Genomic DNA, 22,993 nt, shown 5'->3' on the forward strand with positions numbered 1-22,993 from the left:
ACACCACTGTACACAAGGAGTAACTCCATTCTAGTCAGTATATTGACAGCAGTTTTTTAAAGTGTGTAAAAGGCCCAATCTCTCTACCTAATCTTGTGCACCTTATCCTATACACGCTAGTATATCTGGACAGTCAAAGCACATCACTAACCAGAGCTTCCACGAGGAGGAAACTTCCTAAATTAAGCTCTATCATCCTTGATTGTTAATGTTCTTTTTAAATAAGAGAACAGGAGTACTTGTGACACCTTAGAGACTAAAAAATTTATTTCACCATAAGTTTTCATGGGCTACAGGCCACTTCATTGGATGCATAGAATGGAACATATAAGAAGAAAGAGTGTGTATATATATACACACACACACACACACACACATACAGAGAAGATGCCATACCAGCTCTAAGAAGCTAATTAATTAAGATGACCTGTTAATTAAGATGTTCTGTTTAGACTTACTGTTCTCAATTTAAAAGGAAGCTCAGTTCACCTGGATTTTTTAAACCACCCCTCAAAACAGGATAATTTAGCATTAAAGAGAATCAAGATTCAGCTCTAGCTGTAACCTGAGTCTAGAGGGTACGTACAGCTTGTATCAACAAGGCCTGCTGAGAAGGTGTCAAGGTTCCTTCCCCACTCTGAACTTTAGGGTACAGATGTGGGGACCTGCATGGACACTTCTAAGCTTAATTACTAGCTTAGATCTGGCATCACTGCCACCATCCAGAATTTTCAGTGTCTGGATCACTCCCTTTCCCTCCAAAACCTTCCCCTCCCTGGGTAGCCTTGAGAGACTCTTTCACCAATTCCCTAGTGAGCCCAGATCCAATCCCTTGGATCTTAAAAGAAGGAGAAATTAACCATTCCCCCTCCTTTCTCCCACCAATCCCTGGTGAGTCCAGATCCAATCCCCGGTGAGTCCAGATCCAATCCCCTTGGATCTAAAAACAAGGAAAAATCAATCAGGTATTAAGAAAAAGGCTTTTAATTAAAGAAAAGAAAGGTAAAAGAAAACCCTCTGAGAGAGATTAGCATACCAGCTACTCTCACAGACAACAGATTCAAAACACAGAGGATGTTCCCCTTGGGCACAAATTTAGTTACACAAAAATTACCCAATTTGATTCTACCTCTAATTGCATAAGACAGGTTACAAAGAAATAAACATAAACCTATTTATTCCTTTCTAAAACTTACTACTCTGATAAGAGGCTGGTTCCTTGATCTTTATCACTCTAGCTGAAACTGAAACTCTAGACAAAGGAAAAACTTCCCTCTTTCCTTTTGCAACATCTTGTTCCCCCATTGGTTCCTCTGGTCAGGTGTTAGCTAGGCTAGGTGAACTTTTTAACCCTTTACAGGTAAAAGTGGCACCAAGCCTTAACCATCTGTTTATGACAGAAGAAAGATATAAAAGAACCTGTCACCAAGAGTAGAGAGAAAGATCTGGCAGAGCAGGTACTTGTGAGACTCTACAATGGAACAGATGAAGGAGGACAGCAGAGTAAAGTGAAGAAGGAAGACATCATTCCCTAAGGAAAGCACACAGATCCTCAGCTGATTTAACTGATGTGACACCCCTGAAGTCAATGCAACTATGCTGCATTATATCAGCTGAGGATCTGGCCTACATATAGCATAATCTTGGCCTCCTTGCTCCTGAGACTCTTACCAGTATAAGTTATGGCAAGTTAAAAAAAAGAGGTGGGGAGGCAGGGGACAAAAAACTGAAAAATGAAGGAGCTAAGTTTGCATTTGTTATAGTTACATCTGTAAGAAGCGCTCATCCAAAGACCTGAGGACCGTACCATCACTATAACAGGTATCATAAAAATATTTGAAAAATCTTTTAAAAAGACCTTCACACTCCTTGAAACAAATAGGTCCCACATCCATGTCAAAACCTGACCTCAAACTGTATCTGAGAAACAACAAAAACTTAATTTAAAAATATCTGTATTACTTTTTATTACAGCTTTTCCAGATATTGAAATCAGGATGTAAAAATCATAATGTTTCTGGCTTTTGTTTCAAAGCCTCATTTGGTATCAGCTTTTTGTGTGTGTACTCAAAACTATAACAGTCATAGACCTGAATGATTCTAATAGTTTCAGTTAAGCAACAAATCTATTGTATCTTCCCTCTGATTGAGCCAGCACATTCTATTCCTTAGTAGGTGGCAGGTATACCCTTAAACTGATTGTTTACTTATTAGAAGTTGACAGTACTTATAAGGATATTATTTGTTCCATTCTTTGAGGTGTTGGAATTCATTTTGGCTCTACTTCCATATGAATTCTCCTTACAGCTTTCAAATGCAATTCACAAAAACTTGCCAATGTTTTAAAAGTACTTTGGCATAAATTACAGAGGCCTAATATGGCAACCTTTCTTCAAGCAAGTTGTCCCCAATCAAGTAAGCAGTTCTACTGAACTCCATGGAACTGAGAACCACTCACTTGAGTAAGAACTATTAATGTCAGTGATCCCAGAGTACAATTCATCTTTTACTTGTTCCTTCTGACCACAAAAAGTTGGGTAATTTTAAGAAACACATATAGGGTCATGGGAAGGAAAAATAATCTGCATAAATCAATAATTGGAGGTGGCAGAGAAATCAGAACCGAATTCTAAGTAAATTCTGGTTAAATACAGACGATGTTAAGTTTGTCAACATAGCAAAGACAGACTTAGCTCTGATCCAACAGCTTGTTTCACATAGCTTCTCTCTTCTGACACCTTTACTAACATTGGGCAGTACATTGCTACATGAGTAGACGCATTAAAAAAATAAAGGACTTCTTGTAGAATAAGATACTACTCAACATAAGAAAAAGTGGCAGGATTTGGACTTCAATTATGTTAACTGTTAGGGTTTTTGGAGAAGCTATTAGATAATTCAAAATTAAAGCCAAATCCCAGTATCTAGAAACAATATAACATCTCTTTAATGAACAGATATGATGCCTATGTGTTGTAGGAATTGTTGCCTGTGCTGCTCTTGTTGGTCTGTTGTCTCTGATCTTAGATTGTAAATTCTTCAGGGTAGAATTCTTTGTTTCTGTTATATGATCTGTGCCTAGTTTGAGTGTCTAGGTGTTGCTATAACAAAACAAAATAATACTATTAGATGTATGTGTTCTACCCCATAATCGTTTTGGTATTATTTCAGCATGTGCCCGCAAAAATGAATTCCAGTAGTAGTCACTGAAGCAGCTCCATTCCTTTGTTTGGGAGAGTTCACTAGAGGGCAGCAGTGGGCAATTGCTTCTTTACCTCAAGAACTCTCCGGTTCAGTGAGCAAAGGTGAGCTCTTCTGCTGTATAAAGGGCCAAACTGCATATCCTCACTCCCACTGGTGAGTCGATATGTGCACAAATAATCTGATTGATATCAGTGGGGCTATTTGCATAAGTAAGTACTCACCCATGGCAATAAAGGGTTCACAATCTGGCTCAAAGTTTGCAAATGTCTTAGGGGTGGATGCAAACCATGTTTCCCTATGTTTAGTTATAAACATGTTTGAAAACATTTTCTAACATGGCTCAAGCCCTACTACACAAGATGATTTGAAACTCCGACTATTGTTAAGGAGACATACAGGTATATAAGGCAAGATCCTTAGCTGGAGTAAATCAACGTAGATGCATTGGCTTCAGTGAAGTGCGGCTGATTTACATCAGCTGAGGATCTGGATCATTAACTGTGTATCTCTTTCAGAAGCCTTCTAACATATGAACCTCCCATTCTATTGAATGTCTTAAATCAACAATTTTTAAAATATAATGCAAGGTAGCCCTTTGGATTAAGTCATAACTTCTATTATGTAAATACATATTTGTACTTTATTACGACTATATTGTCCAATACACAGTCCAATACATTGTACAATACTCATGTAATGTGCCATATGCACTAAATCAGTGACAGAAACACGTTATTTTTAACATGCACAGTATCTGCTGTTGTAAGTTACATTTTCAAGGCATTAATCTATATTATAAAATATAGTTTAAAAAAGAAAGCAAATTTTAAATTATAAAAATTTAAAACAAAAAAGGAAACACAAGAAAATATCCCTTTCCTTACTGAAACTCAGTTCTACCTCCTGAGTAAGACAATCCCCACAATAGGAAAAAAACCTCAGAGAGCCTTAACTATAGCAGCACTACTGGATGCCATTATAATTAACAAGAACAAGCAAAATAAATTAATAGTTATGTTTTATAATCATGTCAAAATGAAATGAGCCAATGAAGAGGCCTCAGTACTTAGGTGATCTCATTAGCCAATTTTTATGTGCTATTTTATATTACCACTCAGACAGCTGAAGGTTGTTTGCAATGTTGTTGTAGCCGTGTTGGACCCAGGATATTAGAGAGACAAGGTGGGTGAGGTAATATCTTTTATACAGCTGAAGGTTGTATTTTGTCACTGTAACAGTGGACCTGAATTTTAAACAATCAGTAATGTGAAGTAATATCTGATGCATATGAACTATTTTGATAGTGCTGTACACAAAATTTTTTTTTCTCAACGTAGAAAAAAATCCTGGATGCTTCCTTTGAGATGCTTACCTTACTCCTCCCTCCTCCCCCTCATTTTATACAAATTTGAATTACAGATCAGATTTCAGACATCTTATATTTTAAGGCCCTCGAAAACAATTTCAGATTTTCATGCATTTGAAATAATTTTCTGACCAAAATTTCTCCATTTAAATAAAGAAAAGTTCAGTCATGGAAATATTCAAGTTTAATAAAAATGGTACCAATTATATATCACTAGTCAAATATTAATATTTCATATCTCGGGAGTCTCTCTGCTAGTAGAAATATTTTAAAGGCTGACGACGGAAAGACCAATCATCAGCAATTTAGTGTATGTCCCACTCACATAAAATTTGATTAATCTTTGTCTCTGATATGCATTTTATATATCATTATTTTTCAAGCTATATTTCCTAAAGATGAATAGGCCATGAGTCACTGTAGAAAACAGCAGATCAGAACAAATAAATGACAGGTTCAGAGCAAACAAAACAAAATTGTCTGAATAGTTAGGTGTGCATGTTAAACCAGCCCCTAACTTGCATGGCAGGTATATACATGATAGATAACACACTGACACTAATCTTGCCAGTAGGCTAAAGTAATATGTTCATGTAAATCTTTTGACTAATTTAGCCAACATTCAAACATATCATACCTTACTTTAACTTCATGCATGGATGTCATTTTCTGCAAATGCATATTTTATTGTATGCAATACACACAAAATTCCACTCTCCACTTGTATATGAATTCTCTTATGACTCTCATGCTAGTGCTTAGAGACCTTCTACCATACTCACTGTGTGTGTGGGTGTGTGTGTGATTAAAACAAATCAGCCCCAGACATCTTTTGTGTTTTTTAAACTCTCATAAAAAGAGCACAGTAGCATCGATGCAAAGAACTATCACTAGTGTTCGGTAAACATCAGCAACAGCATCTCTCTTTTTGGTCGGTTTTTTGGAAGGGACTGCAACTGATTCTCCCCCACTTTGGAATGTGAAAAGATTAGCCCTTAAGTCATTAGAAGGGATGCAGCAAAAGCTGTAAGGAGAAATTACTTATGTTGCAGTAACTTCAATTCTTTGGGATGTTTTGTCCCTATGACACTTCCAAGAAGTAACTCAACAACAAGGTGGATGCTGAGGAGACAAGTCCATGATGGTTTGGAGGACTGCATCATCAAAGGTAGTATTATTCCTGCAAGCAGGAAAGGTGACACAATGCAAAAGTGTGAATGGAAGATCAAGTTGCAATCCTACAGATTTCTGTTATGGGAAAGTTTTTCAGTAGAGGTATAGATCTGGACTGAGCGCTAGTAGAGTGTGCTGTCACTGTATGAGGAGGCTGCATCCCAAAGGATTCTTAACTGGTTAAAATGCAACTGGAAAACCACTTTGACAGTCTTTGAGTAGATTGCCCCTGGGCAAACAATCTAGGAAAAGCCCTGAAGGTCTTAGTCCTGAAGGTCAAAGCAGAGGTTGAGAGCCCTTCTGACAACTAGCGTGCATAGACTGTTTTCCTCTCTGGAGACACAAGGCTTTGAGCAGACCACTGGAAGATGGATCTCTTGATTAATACGGTATTCTGAAGAGACTTTACGGAGGAACCAAGGATGGGGATGCAATGTAACTTTATCTCTATAGAAGGCAGTACATCAGGTCTGCTATGAGCATACCGAGCTCTCCCATCCATCTATAGCAGAAGTGATAGCTACAAGCAATTAAATCTTGAGGGAGAGAAGAGAACCAGACAGCCATTTGTTCAAATAGAAGTTTCCTTAGGGCACTGAGAATCAAATTAAGGCCCCATTGGGGGGGCCAAGTTCCATACAGGGGGAAACTAATTGTGTAAGTCCTTAAGGAATTTGGCCATAGTAGGGTGGGCAAAAACTGAGAAGCCTTTGATGGGTGAGCAGAAGGCTGTAATAGCAGCCAAATGTACTCTGACTGAGCTCATTGATAGACTTTGTATATTTAATTCTAACATGCAGTCTGGGATTTTGGAGAACAGAACTTATGATACTTGAGAAGAGTGAAGGAAATCACATGGAATGGAAGCATTTCTACTTTTGAAGGTAAGTTTTGTGAGTGCTACATTTCCTGCTAGACAAAGAGAACTGACTGAACCTTATCCAAACAGGTTAGCTCCATGCTACAAAATCATCTAGGAACCATGCTCTCAGGTTCAAGGAGGAGAGGGTGGGCCAGATCAGGATCCCAGTTGTTCTGTGATAGGAGATCCTTCCTGAGAGGAAGGTGGAGAGGCACTGCCACAGAGAAGTGAAGGACGTTCGAGTACCACACTTTTTTTGGCCAGGATGGTGCTATGAGGATAATCCTTAATCTTTCCTGTTACAATTTGAGGAAGGTCTTGAGAATCACAGGTAGAGCAAGGTAAGCCTGTAATTTTGAGTATGGGGCCACGGTATTATCAGGGCATCTCCCGATGAGTTGCAGCTGTATCCTCCTTGGAGCAGAAAAGGTGGCATTTCATGTTGTTTGGGGTAGCAAAGAGATCTGCATCTGGGAAACCCCTGGCTTTGTAGATGCTCTAGAAAACAGACTCATGGAACTCCCATTTGTGGCCCTGATGGAAGTTTCTGTTCAGGGAGTCTGCAGTTGTATTCTGGAATCCTAGATGATAAACTGCTGAGATTTGTATCTGATGGGAAATTCACCAGTTGCACAGCCTTACTGACTGGGATCTTGCTCTGCCTTGTCTGTTGATATAATACATTGCTACTCTGTTGTCCAGCATTACCCTGATGGTAAAGGGTGAAGGAAGTGATGGCAATCATATCAAACTGCTCTCAGTTCTATAATGCTGATATGGAGCATAACCTCTTATGCAAACCAGCTGCCCTGAGTTGCAGCCCCTTGGAGGTGAGCACCCCCATACCAAGAGAAGTGCCTGTCGTAAGGATCTTTTTTGGGGGGTGGGGGGAGTGAGCCCTTGTAGCCCTTCAGTGGGTCCTTCTATCCCCTGAGAGAGTCCAGAACTTTCTGAGGTACTGTGATGCATTTGGAGAGATGGTGTCAGTTTGGAGCATATGCAGCCCTTAGCAATATGTGAAGACATGTGAGGTGCAGGCTTGCATGTGGCATGATGAACACAGCCTCCATGTGGCCCAAGAGTTGTAGGAAGGCCCTTGCACTTTTTTACAGGATGTGTTGTATCGCACAGAATGGAGAATCTCAATTTCGGGAGATAGGCTCTAGCACTTAGGGAGTCTAGAACGGCTCAGACAAAGTCTACTCTTTAGATTTGTGTCCATGTAGACTCCTTCAATTGATGTGAAAGCCCAGAGACTGAAACAGAGCTAGGACCTTGGAGGTTGCTAACTGGACCTCTAGAGCTGATCGACCTCTGAAGAGCCAATTGTCCAGAATATGAGAATATTGCTGGGTCCCATTAATTTAAATGAGCCACTACTGCTGAGAGAAGCTTCATAAAGACTCTCAGAGCTGTGAAGAGCCTAAACGGAAGGTCTCAGTACTGGCAGTGTTCTGAGACAATGGTAAAATGGAGGAAAAGCTGAGGGATGTGCGGATAGCCACATGAAAGGAGGCATCCTGGAGGTCGAGGGTGATAAACCAGTCTCCCGGATCTAACAATGGGATTATAGTAGCTATATCATTAACATACCACATATTAAATGGATTTAAAACTGTCTGATAGGCCTGAAAACATAACCATTAACGGTTTCTAGTGGGGTCCTACAGGGATTTGTTCTTGGCCCTAAGTTATTTAAAATTGTTATCAATGACCTGCAAGAAAACATAAAACACTAATAAAGTTTGCAGATGACACAAAAATTGCGGGAGTGATAAATAATGAAGAGGACAAGTCACTGATTCAGAACGATCTGGAGTACCTAGTAAACTGGGTTCAAGCAAACAATACATATTTTAATACAGCTGAATGTAAATGTATACATCTGGGAACAAAGAACGCAGGCAAAACTTATAGGATGGGGAACTCTATTTTGGGAAGCAGTGACTCTGAAAAAGATTTGGGGGTCATGGTGAATAATCAGCAGAACATGTGCTCCGAGTGTGATGTCGTGGCCAAAAGGATTATTGCAATCCTTGGATGCATAAACGGGAATTTCAAGCAGAAGCACAGAGATGATTTTACTTCTGTATTTGGCACTGGTGTGACCACTGCTGGAATACAGTGTCAAGTTCTGGTGTCCACAATTCAAGAAGGATGTTGATAAATTGAAGAGGGTTCAGAGAAGAGCCTCAAGAATGATTAAAGGATTAGAAAACATGTCTTATAGTAATAGATTCAAGGAGTTTGATCTATTTAGCTTAACAAACAGAATGTTAAGGGGTGACTTGATTACAGTCCATAAGTACCTACATGGAGAACAAATATTTAATAATGGGCTCTTCAGTCTAGCAGAGAAAGGTATAACACCAGCCAATGACTGGAAGTAGAAGCTCCACAAATTCAGACTGGAAAAAAGGCATAGATTTCTAACAGTGAGGGTAATTAACCATTGGAACAATTTACCCAAAATTGTAATGGATTCTCCATCACCAGCAATGTTTAAATCAAGATTGGATGTTTTTCTAAAATATATGGTTGAGGAATTATTTTGGGAAAGTTCTGTAGCCTGTGTTATATAGCAGGTCTGACTAAATTATCAGAATGGCTCCTTCTTGTCTTGGAATCTATGAATCTGAATTGTTGACTGTATTAATTAGCTATTGTTATTTTGATTTATCTACATTTGATTATCGTCAACAAAAAAGATGCAAGATTAGTACTGATTTTAGTGGATTCTGACCCCTGCCATGTGTGACAGAGGTATTAAACCTATGCTATTCTGATCTATGACACGTTCATTCTTTTACTATCACTCTACTATTACAGCGAAAGGAAGAAAAGAAAGCTGATGAGTTTGGGCTGGAAGAACTGATGAATTGGAGTTGGGGAATGGACCTGTGACTGATTTTGGAGTGAGTAAACAGAGTGGCAAGTATCAGAGGGGTAGCCGTGTTAGTCTGGATCTGTAAAAGCAGCAAAGAATCCTGTGGCACCTTATAGACTAACAGACGTTTTGGAGCATGAGCTTTCGTGGGTGAATACCCAGTGACACATGGATGATGAATGGAGGAGAAAGTGTGACAGAGTCGGGGGGCTGAATCAGGAGGACTGAATTAATTACCGCATGGGGTGGTTCTCTGGGGTTCATGAGAAACAGGTTTTAAGTGATTTTGTGACAATGTCCAGATGTGCATGAGAGTGCATGCCTTTGTGAGAGGGAGGGAGGGAGAGAGAGAGAAAACACTGTGTGTATGTAGTAGTGCAAATGAGATAAACAGTATGTTTTCAAACAAACAGTCAGCAAAGGATCATACATTGTGATACAAAGATCTGATTCAGTAACAATAAAAACATTGTGGAGTATTAACCCCTCAAAATAAGCTTTGTCATACATTTTTCATAAATTATCCTTTGCTCCCTTGAAATGTAAACAACCAGCCTAATATGCACATACCTGTACATCAAGGAAGACAGTATAGACCACTTTTGTTAATCTGCTAATGATTTGGATGAGGATTTCTCAGTGTGTCTGTTTGACAAAGTGAGGACTTGAGATTGACACAGATAAGATAAACACAGATGCAATTTTGTGCATATTTATATTAAATTTAGCATCTGTAATCTACCCATATAATTAAGAAATTCATTCTCTCTCTTTTTGGTAGTATGAGCCCAAAGGCTAACTACAATCAGAGAAACTTCCAACTCTTTCAGACTAGGAGCTGTCTGTTGTGAAACAAAAATGCTATTCAAGAGCATTATAAAACTATTCAAAAAAATGAGACAGTATAAATCCAGTTCTACTGGTTTTCTACACAAATCACTTGCAACACCAAAATCAGATTTTTTTGAAACACATTTGTAGTATATGTACGTACCTAATTACACAATCTTTTATGAAGAAGAAAACCTGAATGAGTAATTTATTCTTTCCAAGTGTACATGCATAAGAGCAGTTATATTATTTTTACTCTTTCCATGTGGGTATAGCGACTGACTGTTCTACAGCTACTTTTCCCTTAGTTGGATTCAATGAGGGTGAGTTTCTGTTTGAATGTAGCCCTTAGAATAAGAGCCTTAGACAATTATTATTATTATCATCATCATTTGTATTACTGCAATGGCTAAGAGCCCCCGTCATGGAGCAGGACCCTATTGTGCTAGGTGCTGTGCACACCCGGGACCAAAAGCTGGTGACATATGCTTCATAATCCAAATATGTCTGTTGCCCTTCTAACTAGACTCTTTGAAGTTCCAACCATTACCTATATAAATTTGAGGAGGAACTATCTCATACAATAATTCAAGACTTGCACTCCATTTGACATTGTCCAATATGTAAAGATTGATTAATTGTGATTTTAGGGTAAATACAAAGGTGGGGATTTCTATAAGTTTTAATCAAACTTTCCCACAATCCCACAGTGTTTGTAGTAAGGAGCTCTTCACACCACCACTCTTCCCAACAAGAATCCTATCGATGTAGCTCCAACAACAGAAGACAAAGCAGAGAGAGAAAACCATGCACTTTGGGTTTCAAAACAACAAAAACTAGTTATTCATAAAGAAACATCTGGCAGGAATTAATTTAGCCTATTTAATAGATACAAAGAAATAAATTCTGAACAAAATGAGGGGCACAAGTTAATCTAGCCATTTATGCAGATTCTCGTTTCTGCATTAACTCTCAAAATAAATGAGTAAAGCAATTCCCATAGCAACCTCCTTCACCATAAGATGAACATGGTATCCATGAAATACAGACCATCTTCCATAAGAAATTCACAAATCAAAATATAATGGGAATGTGTGGAGCTTTTACACTTTAAAAGCCATAAATTTTCCAGGATAAACACATTTTCCTATTTCTTATGCTCATTTTGTGACTTTCTTCTATCAATCAATCAAATTTATTTGAATGAAATGGTCTTCATGCAAACACCTCAGGGCACTGTACAAATTCAGTATAAAAATAAATACAGGAAAATATTTATAGGCTAAGCTACACATTTTTGCTTTCCAAATGTTAACATTTATTTAAAAGAAGAGGGATGACTGAACAATATATGGCGAAAGCAGCACAGTAGGTAAAAGTTTCATCAGCAAAAGTATGTGACATGAATAGCTCTCTCCAATGACATCACTCACTTTGCCTGTTGCAGCCTAGCTAAATTAGAACTTCTTAAAACTTAATAAAAAAATATCCCAGGAAAAGTCCCCCCAGGAACATGGGCCTGATCCAATAACCACTGAAGTGGAGTCTTTATATAGACTTCAATGGCCACTGGACTGGGATTCACACAAATAATTATTTGAAACATGGGGGAAATGAATATTTTCCCATTGTCCATATTCAATTTCCTTGCTTGTCTAAAGCATCTGAATGCCTGTTTAAGCTCTCAGCCATAGTCTACAATGCACACATGTAGAACAGAATTTTTTCCCATCTAAATCAGGCACATCAAATGCACATAGACTCACATATAAGTTTCACAGGAAATTCATCTTGTAATATATTTTTTAATGAATTAATCTTTTAGTTTACAGATCTCAGTGGGCCATTAGCAAAGGTTGCTCCTTGTAGGAGGCTTAGAGAGATTTTTTTTTTTTTTTTTTGGATCACAGCAACCAAAATGTTCATATCACTATGGTAACATGATGATATCTTTGAACTATTTTGTTTATGCTTTTTTTTTTTTGGCTCAGTAGTCAAATCTCCTTGTTCTCTGAAATTCTCTGTAGCATCTCGCACTCAATGGAGTGGCACTTACCGATGACGGCAGAGCTAAAAACCAGCCGTCTCCCCATCCCAACCTCTCAACCAACTACAAATTACTTTTGCAGATGTTTGTACTTTTTTTCTCCCCCAAGACCAAACGGTAAGAGAAACAAATGCCACCACGTTGTTCTTTATCTGAACCCAACAATAAATACTACACTGTAATTATTGCTAGAAATTATTTACTTACTACTTATACAGCCTCAGCAGAGTGCTAGGTACTTCACTGATGCCCTACAGAATAGTTATGATGCTATAAATGTTTCTGATCTCAACTCCACAAACCAACATATTTCAAAGCTCTTTGCTATATTAATAATAATTATACAACAGCATAATACACAGTTATAAATACACAGTTTTAAAATGAGTCAAGACATTATAAAAGGTGATTACATGTATCTCAAAACTATCCCCCCATACCTTGCTACAAACAGAGAACAAAATATAAAACCAATAAACATTGCCACAATAGTGGGAAGCTCTCTAAAAGGGGATTACATTACAGTGAATTAATTTCAGACTGTACTACCAAATCAGCAGACATGTATGGAGTGAAAATGTTATGTAAGAAACAGCTCTCTGTTCCAAGTTTTCAATGAGTTATTATTCAAACTGGGAAAGTTCTCTGATTAAGATTAGAGAGAACAGCACATAAGAAATGGTAATGGAGGGAGCCTGTAGAGGACAAAAAGGAGAGAAGAGGAGAAAGAAAGAAAGTATGCAGTGGAGGCCAGGTTTTAGATAGATGTTGTCATAACATATTCCCAGATTTGGACCTTAGCATCCAAAATATGGGTGTTAGCATGAAAACCTCCAAGCTTAGTTACCAGCTTGGACCTGGTAAAGCTGCCACCACCCAAAAAATTAGAGTGTTTTGGGGCACTCTGGTCCCCCCAACAACCTTCCCTGGGGACCCCAAGACCCAAATTCCTTGAGTCTTATAACAAAGGGGAATAAACCATTTCCTCCCCCTTCTCCCTTCCAGGTGTTCCCTCCCTGGGTTCCTGGAGAGATACACAGAAGCAAGCTCCATGAATCTAAACAGAGGGATTCCACCCTCCCCGTTTCCAGTCCTGGAAAACAGAATTACCAAGAGCTAATCTCTTTTCCCCCCTCACTCAGAGGGAATGCAAAGTCAGGCTAGTAAATCTAACACACCCAGATTTCCCCCTGACTTCTTCCTCCCACCAATTCCCTGGTGAGCACAGACTCAATTCCCTGGAGTTCCCCACTAAAGAAAAACTCCAACAGGACTTAAAGAGAAAGCTTTATGTAAAAAGAAAGAAAAATACATAAAATGGTCTCTCTGTATTAAGGTGACAAATACAGGGTCAATTGCTTAAAAGAAATATGAATAAACAGCCTTATTCAAAAGAACACAATTCAAAACACTCCAGCAACTACACACATGTAAATACAAAATAAAAAAAACATATAAATCACTATCTTATCTTTTGTACTTACAACTGGGAAACAGAAGATTAGAAAAGCAGGAGGCAGAAAAATCCTCTCATAGCCGAGAGAGTACAGGCAGAAGACAAAGACAAAGGACTCACACACAAACTTCCCTCCACCCAGATTTGAAAAAGTCTTGTTTCCTGATTGGTCCTCTGGTCAGGTGTTTCAGGTTACTCCTTTCCAGGTGAAAGAGACATTAACCCTTAGCTATCTGTTTATGACACACCCCCCAAATTGCAGACAGTGGGGAACCTCACTGGCGGCGATTTCCTCCTAGAACTTTAAAATAAACAGATTAATACAACACATGCACCTTTACATATACCACTAGGTATACAACTAACAGACTTTTACATTTAAAGAACACTTTTTAACTACTGGATTATGGGAAACTCTCATGGGAGAGAGCATCAGCTACTTTGTTAGAAGCTCCTGAAATGTGCTGAATTTCAAAATCAAAATCTTGGAGAGCTAAACTCCAACGAAGAAGTTTCTTGTTGTTCCCCTTGGCAGTATGAAGCCACTTTAGTGCAGCATGATCAGTTTGTAGCTGGAACCGCTGTCCCCAAACATATGGGCGTAGCTTTTCCAGGGCAAGGGCACAGCATTCCTTTTCACTGACTGACCAGTGACTTTCCCTCTTAGACAGTTTCTTGCTGAGAAACACGACAGGATGGAAGTTGTGATCCGTTGCTTCCTGCATGAGAACTTCTCCTATACCACGCTCAGATGCATCCGTGGTTACTAGGAATGGCTTGTCAAAGTCCGGGGCCCTGAGCACAGGGTCAGACATGAGCGTTGCCTTAAGTTGGGTAAAGGCCTTTTGACACTCATCAGTCCACTTAACTGCATTTGGCTGGGTCTTTTTGGTCAGGTCGGTCAGTGGGGCAGCGATTTGGCTGTAGTGTGGTACAAATCGCCTGTAGTACCCGGCCAAGCCTAAGAAGGATTGGACCTGTTTCTTTGACTTTGGGACAGGCCACTTTTCGATAGCATCCACCTTGGCCTGTAGGGGGTTTATGGTTCCTCGACCCACCTGGTGTCCCAGGTAAGTCACTCTGTTTTGGCCTATTTGACACTTTTTGGCCTTAACAGTTAGTCCGGCCTGCCTGATGCGCTCAAAGACCTTTTCCAGGTGTTCTAGGTGTTCGGGCCAGGAGTCAGAAAAAATGGCCACATCATCGAGGTAGGCAACTGCATATTCTCCCAGTCCTGCTAGTAGACCATCTACCAGCCTCTGGAAGGTGGCGGGCGCATTTCGCAGTCCGAAAGGAAGGACATTAAATTCATACACCCCTGCATGGGTGACGAATGCTGACCTTTCCTTTGCAGGTTCATCTAGCGGTACTTGCCAGTACCCCTTGGTTAAGTCTATTGTAGAGATGAACTGGGCACGTCCCAACTTCTCCAATAGCTCATCGGTGCGTGGCATTGGATAGTTGTCCGGACGAGTTACCGCATTTAGCTTACGATAGTCCATGCAAAAGCGTATTTCCCCATCTGGTTTGGGTACCAGAACCACTGGAGATGCCCATGCACTGGTAGATGAGCGGATTATACCCATCTGTAACATGTTCTGGATCTCCCGTTCTATAGCAGCTTGGGCGTGAGGAGACACCCGGTAGGGTGGGGTCCAAATTGGGTGAGCATTACCTGTGTCAATGGAGTGGTATGCCCGTTCAGTCCGTCCTGAGGTGGCTAAGAATAATGGGGCAAAGCTAGTGCACAGCTCCTTGATTTGTCGCCGCTGCAGACGTTCCAGGGTGGTTGAGAGGTTCACCTCTTCCACGCCACCGTCTTTTTTCCCTTCGTAGTAGACACCATCAGGCCACTCAGCATCATCTCCCTGGACTGTAAACTGACAAACCTGTAAGTCTCTGGAATAGAAAGGCTTGAGAGAATTAACATGGTACACTCTGGGCTTTAGTGAGGAATTGGGAAATGGTATGAGGTAGTTCACAGTTCCCAGGCGCTCTTGGACCATGAATGGCCCTTCCCATGATGCTTCCATCTTATGGGCCTGTTGCGCCTTCAAGACCATAACCTGGTCTCCTACTTCGAAGGAATGTTCTCTGGTATGTCTGTCATACCAGGCCTTTTGCTCTTCCTGAGCATCCTTTAGGTTTTCTTTAGCAAGGGCTAAAGAGTGTCGGAGGGTGTTTTGTAGGTTGCTTACAAAGTCCAGAATGTTAGTCCCTGGAGAAGGCGTAAACCCCTCCCATTGCTGCTTCACCAACTGTAATGGCCCCTTAACCTCATGACCATACACAAGTTGAAACGGTGAAAACCCTAAACTGGGATGTGGTACAGCCCTGTAGGCAAACAGCAACTGCTGCAACACTAGGTCCCAATTATTGGAGTGTTCGTTGAAAAATTTACGTATCGTGGCCCCCAAAGTTCCATTAAACCTTTCCACCAGGCCATTGGTTTGATGGTGGTACGGGGTGGCAACCAAGTGGTTTACCCCATGAGTTTCCCACAGTTCTTTCATGGTTCCTGCCAGGAAATTAGATCCTGAATCTGTAAGGATGTCGGAGGGCCAACCTACCCTGGCAAAAATGTCTGTTAGGGCCAGGCACACAGTGTTAGCCCTGGTGTTGCCTAGAGCTACTGCTTCCGGCCATCGGGTAGCAGAGTCCATGAAAGTCAGTACGTACTGCTTTCCTCTGGGTGTCTTTTTTGGGAAAGGACCCAGAATATCCACAGCTACTCGCTGAAATGGGACCTCAATTATGGGGAGTGGCTGGAGAGGGGCCTTGACCTGGTCTTGGGGCTTTCCCACTCTTTGGCATACCTCACAAGACCGGACATACTTGGCAACATCCTTGCCCATCCCCTCCCAGTGGAAGGACTTCCCCAAACGGTCCTTGGTTCTGTTCACCCTAGCATGGCCACTGGGATGATCATGGGCTAAGGTTAAGAGCTTCCCCCGGTACTTAGTTGGAACCACCAACTGTTTTTGCGGCTGCAATTCTTCCCGGTGTCCACCAGAAAGAATCTCCTTGTATAAAAGTCCTTGGTTTATAACAAACCGGGATCGATTAGAAGAGCTGAGAGGCGGAGGGGTGCTCCGTGCAGCCGCCCAAGCTTTCTGAAGGCTGTCATCTGCTTCCTGCTCAGTCTGGAACTGTTCCCTTGAGGCTGGGGTCATCAGTTCTTCCGCAGACTGGGGACTTGGGCTTGGTCCCTCTGGAAGCGATGTAGGTGATGGGGTTGTTTCCGTTGCTGGTGAACCGCTCTCCGCTGGTGCACCTGAGGGTATTTCAGGCTCTGGCTGAGCCTTTTGGGTATGGCTGTCTGTTGCATCTGCCAGTTGTGGCTTGCTGGCGCCCTCTGGCGTTGAGTTTGAAGATGTGGTTGCAATTGCTGGTGCTGGTTGCTGTTCCAGTTCCGGGCCTGGGACTGGAGGTGCTGTGGCTGTTTCAGTGGTTGGCATGGAATCTGTGTCCACTACCTCTGTCTGGGTCTCTGGTAACACAGACGGGGCGTCTGTGGACGGCTCAGGAACAGGAATGGGTCTGGAAGCTTGCCTGGTTTGGCTACGTGTAACCATTCCCACTCTCTTGGCCCGCTTCACCTGGTTGGCCAAGTCTTCCCCCAGTAGCATGGGGATGGGATAGTTGTCATAGACTGCAAAAGTCCACATTCCTGACCAACCTTTGTACTGGACAGGCAGTTTAGCTGTAGGCAAGTCTACAGCTTGTGACATGAAGGGGTAAATTGTCACTTGGGCCTTTGGGTTGATGAATTTGGGGTCTACGAAGGATTGGTGGATAGCTGACACTTGTGCCCCCGTGTCTCTCCAAGCAGTAACCTTCTTTCCGCCCACTCTCAAATTTTCCCTTCGCTCCAAGGGTATTTGAGAGGCATCTGGGCCTGGGGATCTTTGGTGTGATGGTGGTGTAATGAACTCCACTCGGTTGGCGGTCTTTGGGCAGTTGGCCTTGATATGTCCCAGTTCATTACACTTGAAGCATCTTCCATCTGACTGGTCACTGGGTCGAGGTGAGTTACTGGAAACTGGTGAGGTGGAAGAATAGGGCGTCTGTGGCTTTACTTGGGTTGTATGTGGGGTCTTTGGCTGCAATCGGTTGTAGGGTTTCTGGTCGGTGTGCCCCCTGGGGTATTCGTTCCCCTTGACAGTAGCTTTCTTGCTTTCTGCCACTTCCATCCATCTGGCTCCATTCTCCCCCGCCTCGGTGAGATTTTTGGGTTTTTCATCTTGTATGTACCGTGTTATGTCCTCAGGAACACCATCCAAGAACTGCTCCATTTGTATGAGGAGGTGCAGTTCGTCTAAGGATTTAACATTGTTTCCTGATATCCAGGCCTCATAATTTTTCCCAACGTAGTAGGCGTGTTTGGGAAATGACACATCTGGTTTCCACTTTTGGGTTCTGAAATGCCGACGGGCATGATCCGGGGTTATCCCCATTCTGTATCTGGCCTTGGTTTGAAAAAGTTTATAGTCGTTCATTTGCTCCTTAGGCATTTCAGCCACCACCTCTGCTAAAGGTCCACTGAGCTGTGGCCTCAATTCTACCATGTACTGGTCTTCAGGGATGCTGTACCCAAGACAGGCCCTTTCAAAATTTTCTAAGAAGGCCTCAGTGTCATCACCTGCCTTGTAGGTGGGAAATTTCCTGGGACGTGGAACCATAATTGGTGAAGGGTTGTTAGGACTGGCTGGAGCATGTTGCTTAGCCTTTTCTAATTCTATGGCCTGTCGGTGGGCTTCCCTCTGTTTTTCCAACTCTCGTTGGTGGGCTGCATTGTTGGCTTCTTCTTGTTTTTGTAGTCTTTCCATCTCTTGTTTGTGAGTTGCCTCTCTTTCTCTTTCTCTCAGTTCCATCTCTTGTAGTCTTTTTTCCATATCTTGCCTGTGCTCGGCTTCTTTGATTTGTTCTTCGGCCACCATTTTTGCCTTAGAAGGCATGGTTTCTGTTTTCTTGTGTTGGGGTGCCCTCCGGTGTTTATTGTCTGAACTGCAGGTTCTCTGTTGCCTCCTGGGGTCTGCCTAGCAACAGTGCTTTTTTCCCTTTCTTCCTCTAGCTAATCTTTTAAATGTAAAGTAAACCAGAAAAACCACTTTATTTGCATGTGTATTGCTGGATACTTGTCTCACAATGGGAGTGCTATTGTGTGACAAAAGACTCGTAATAGTTCCTTAATGGTTCCTTGCTTAATATGCAAGCCAGAAACTGCAAGAGAGAGCAGAGAAAAAAAAATTCTCTTTGGTTCCTTTTAAAACCAAACTGTTTCTCTCTGCTTAAAAGCCCTAGCAGAGAAAAGAAAAATATAATATTCCTACTAGCTTCTAGAATCTATCTATCTCACCACTGCCACTCATGTCACAACATATTCCCAGATTTGGACCTTAGCATCCAAAATATGGGTGTTAGCATGAAAACCTCCAAGCTTAGTTACCAGCTTGGACCTGGTAAAGCTGCCACCACCCAAAAAATTAGAGTGTTTTGGGGCACTCTGAACCCCCCAACAACCTTCCCTGGGGACCCCAAGACCCAAATTCCTTGAGTCTTACAACAAAGGGGAATAAACCATTTCCCCCCCTTCTCCCTTCCAGGTGTTCCCTCCCTGGGTTCCTGGAGAGATACACAGAAGCAAGCTCCGTGAATCTAAACAGAGGGACTCCACTCTCCCCGTTTTCAGTCCTGGAAAACAAAATTACCAAGAGCTAATCTCTCTTCCCCCCTCACCCAGAAGGAATGCAAAGTCAGGCTAGTAAATCTAACACACCCAGATTTCCCCCTGACTTCTTCCTCCCACCAATTCCCTGGTGAGCACAGACTCAATTCCCTGGAGTTCCCCACTAAAGAAAAACTCCAACAGGTCTTAAAAAGAAAGCTTTATGTAAAAAGAAAGAAAAATACATAAAAATGGTCTCTCTGTATTAAGGTGACAAATACAGGGTCAATTGCTTAAAAGAAATATGAATAAACAGCCTTATTCAAAAGAACACAATTCAAAACACTCCAGCAACTACACACATGTAAATACAAAATAAAAAAAACATATAAATCACTATCTTATCTTTCGTACTTACAACTGGGAAACAGAAGATTAGAAAAGCAGGAGGCAGAAAAATCCTCTCATAGCCGAGAGAATACAGGCAGAAGACAAAGACAAAGGACTCACACACAAACTTCCCTCCACCCAGATTTGAAAAAGTCTTGTTTCCTGATTGGTCCTCTGGTCAGGTGTTTCAGGTTACTCCTTTCCAGGTGAAAGAGACATTAACCCTTAGCTATCTGTTTATGACAGATGTTACCAGCAGCTAGGACAAAAAGAGGAATGAAAAGAGGCAGGTGAGTTAAGTTCACTGACAGTGGGAATACTGGAATTAGGAAGGAAGGATGAAGTACCTAAGAAGAAAAAGTGGGAGGGAAGGAGGACCAACAAATAATGGAGGGGAAAGAGGAATAAATGGGGGTTCTGAGAAAATGCAAAGAGGAGGACATAAAGAGGGTGAGAAGAGCAAGCAGCAATGTGCCGATGTCACAGGTAAAAGCAAGAAGATTAAAGTTATGCTCGTGTTATGGGACTGCTGATGTAATGAAGCTTTTATTTAAATCCATTCCCTGTTGCCTTGGTCTCTGGTGCAACAAGGGCCTTGGGGGAAGTTTCTGCTGGCAGCTGCAGGCAAAGGCCGCACAGGACAGCAGTTAGATTCAGCGCCTAAGAGCTTTATCTAACCCCAGCTCCTGCTGTCCTTGATGTAAAGCTAGCCAAGCTTTCCAATGAAAGGCAAAACAGCTATGTTGTGTACTGCTGCTGTCCTGATATTAAAAGCTGTCAGATACAGCAAAAAGGGCAGCTTGAGAGTTACTAACAGAGTTTCTATCAAATTATATTAAGGGTGAGATTTTCAAGAGAGCTCAGCATTGGCCTAACTCTGCTCTCCATGAAGTCAATGGTAAAAATCCCATTGATTTCAAAGGAAACAGAGTTAGCTGAGCACTGAGTACTTTTGAAAATCCTGTGCTTTATGGAGCATTTTGCAGACTCCAGAATCTAGATTTTTGCTGTTTATCCAGGTATGCCACACTCTTACATACCTTGATTAATGGCATTTTCCAATGAAAAAGTAATAAATAATTAGGGTCAAAGCCAGCTTGCCTGACTCGGGCAAAGAGTCTTGGTGACTCCGTTGACTATAATAAGGCTATTTGCCTGACTCAGGCAAGCAAGGTTTGGACTTTAAAATCTAATATTCAAAATGTTTTGTAAGATACTTTCTAAGAGTCAAAGAAATCTATTAAATACAAACAAAGCCATTAAACTGCAAGGGAAGTTGTGCCCTTGAATAACTCTAGATCTGCATACTCTCACAGCTTCCCAAGCACAAAAAAGAACCGGCCACATCCAGCAGGTTTTGCACTCTGTTTTTGCAGGGGTCTTCACTACTAAGCAATTATAGTGACAGTTAAATCTTTTCAGATAAACCTCCCGAAGTATGGGTGCTTATCTCAACCTTATCCAAAATACTGAGTTCTTCCTTCCCGTTTTTGTACCTTACCCTCTCGCTGTCCCAGACACTATAAATTACTTCTCTACCATCAGATTCCATATCTCATCTATTTATTCTTTCTCAGTTACCTCATACATACACCATACCAGGGCCTCATGTCATTTCCTGTTCCTCCCAATCACTGAACAAACATGCACCCCTTATTGCTATACTCACCTTTCAGTTGTCACATTCCAGCTAGGTCATACAGTCTTTGCTGACCATAGACTGACTTGCAGAGACAAATTTCAAAAAAGGTCTCATTTCAAAGTCAGTCAATCTTTGACCCAAAAAATTATGAAAAAATTTGTTTTCTCTTTTAAAAAGCTAAATTAAAACATTAATGTGTAAAACAGATTTTATTCCAAAATAAGGGCTAATCTCAATGCAACCTTAACTATGGAACTACTAGATCACGTCCATAATATATGTGAAGAGGATCAAAAGTACTGTCATATGGTGACTTACATTGCTTGACTGTAATTCACTCATACTAAACTACCATATAATGTGAAAATACAGTTTTGCGGTTTTGCTCAGTAGTTAAAAATACTTCTTTCAGTATACAGTTAGATACCTCCTTTATGAAGCTTTTCCTTTCCATAGGGCAAAATTTCTAAGATGACAAACAACATTATCAGGAAATGTATTCATTTCACTTTTCATATTTTTATTCTCAACTTGTGCCACGGTGTTCTGTTTAAGTGCTTAGATGGAAAGGAAAAACTGTAAAGTTGAAGTTAAGAAACTGAAAAAACTTTTGTAGGCCAGTGGCAATAATGGACTATACATCCTTTTTTTTCTGCTTCTGAGTAGATGTAGCAAATTTGTTTCAAAGCAAGATTTTTTTTTCTCTTCAGTCTCGTTCCAGGAGAAGTATTCTGCCATGAGGTTGGAAGATTTCTATTACTGCCCTATAGGTAGCAGCACCCATGCATTCAGTCTCCCAAAAGAACGAAAAGCCAGAAACTAGGCTTTTGAAAAAAGTGAAGACACTTAATGGGGACTGGAAACAGAGAACAAAAAAAAATAAGATTGCACATGAAATAAAAGGTAGGTGATGTTGGTAAGCCAAAACTGCATGTTAAAGTTGGAGGTGTGGAATCAAACTTGCTTGTATAAGGACACGAGAAATCTTTTCAGCACCTTTTCAGCTATGTTTGCCGGCAGCAACTCAATGCCACAAAAGCTGCAAGCTCTCTCCAATCTTTACCTATCTCAGAGCAGGCTGCTTCCGTAAAATAGCATATTTAACTGCTCTTTATCTCTCAAAATAAAGTGCCAAATACACGTCCTCTGCTAGTCATACCATACAATATTTGTATCCTAATAATCCTGACACCACAGATCATCAATACAGGCAGACTGATATTTTTCCAACGCCGTTGGATGTGCATGTACAGAATGATAAATGTGAAGGGTGTTAAATAAAATTATTAAACTCTTAGCACGATCTGATTAACTCTAGGGTGAAACCAATTTTCTGCCTAGACACAATTAGAAATGTAGATACACAATAACTTCTGAAATAGGACCTGCTGCCTTGTTATGACTCCTGATATTTCTCAAACTTAGAGGACCATTTCTGAGCTCACGCTGCTAGGGTTGCCACTTGTC

The 22,993-nt window shown here is 41.0% G+C and overlaps 1 protein-coding gene across 11 annotated transcripts in view; it reads right to left on the bottom strand.

Annotated features, from left to right (window-relative positions):
- FOXP2 (forkhead box P2) overlaps positions 1-22,993 on the bottom strand; it is a 674,789-nt gene that overhangs the window by 450,816 nt on the left and 200,980 nt on the right. The window lies entirely within an intron of this gene.

This window comes from Gopherus flavomarginatus, chromosome 1 (genome assembly GCF_025201925.1).
Source record: "Gopherus flavomarginatus isolate rGopFla2 chromosome 1, rGopFla2.mat.asm, whole genome shotgun sequence".
NCBI lineage: Eukaryota > Metazoa > Chordata > Testudines > Testudinidae > Gopherus > Gopherus flavomarginatus.